Source organism: Sinocyclocheilus rhinocerous, unplaced genomic scaffold (genome assembly GCF_001515625.1).
Source record: "Sinocyclocheilus rhinocerous isolate Xijiao unplaced genomic scaffold, SAMN03320098_v1.1 scaffold7213, whole genome shotgun sequence".
Taxonomy (NCBI): Eukaryota; Metazoa; Chordata; class Actinopteri; order Cypriniformes; family Cyprinidae; genus Sinocyclocheilus; species Sinocyclocheilus rhinocerous.
Window position 1 is genome coordinate 64,170 of NW_015628483.1, and position 584 is coordinate 64,753.

The window sequence follows — 584 nt, forward strand, 5'->3', positions numbered from 1 at the left end:
TTGGAAAGGGTTCAAATATGCAGAAGATGCTGGAAGACCAAAGAATGTGCAGGAGCTGGGGGATTTTTCAGAAGAACAGCAGGCAGTTGAACTATTCAGGACCAACAAAGAGGCAGATGGGAGTTTTACTTACTCAAACATGTTCTGAGGGCAGAAAGGAAAATGATTGGTTTACAGATTCAACCAATGAAATTGAAGCAGAGACGGGGTAAGGAAATTTGAAAGTGTGGAAGGAATACTTCAGACAGATACGTTACATTACTGACGCTTTGTGGGAGGCATTTATTGCAAGGTCAGTGAATTTACCATGTATTATCTCTAATGTTTAATAAGATAATTAGCGAACAAAGATGCACAGAACAAATAATCATGGACTAAATATAATATAGCATGCATTTTCACTTGACTGCTTCATCAGTTGATTGCACCAAAGCCGTCTATGTGGTAACTGGAGTAAAACATGCTTTTCCAATGCTACTGCGCTGTCTGTGAAACCGATATGAGCGACAACAGAACTCGTTCAAATCTCTGTGACATTTCATCACTCAGTTAGCGTTAGCATTAGCATTAGAGCTGCTCACAGG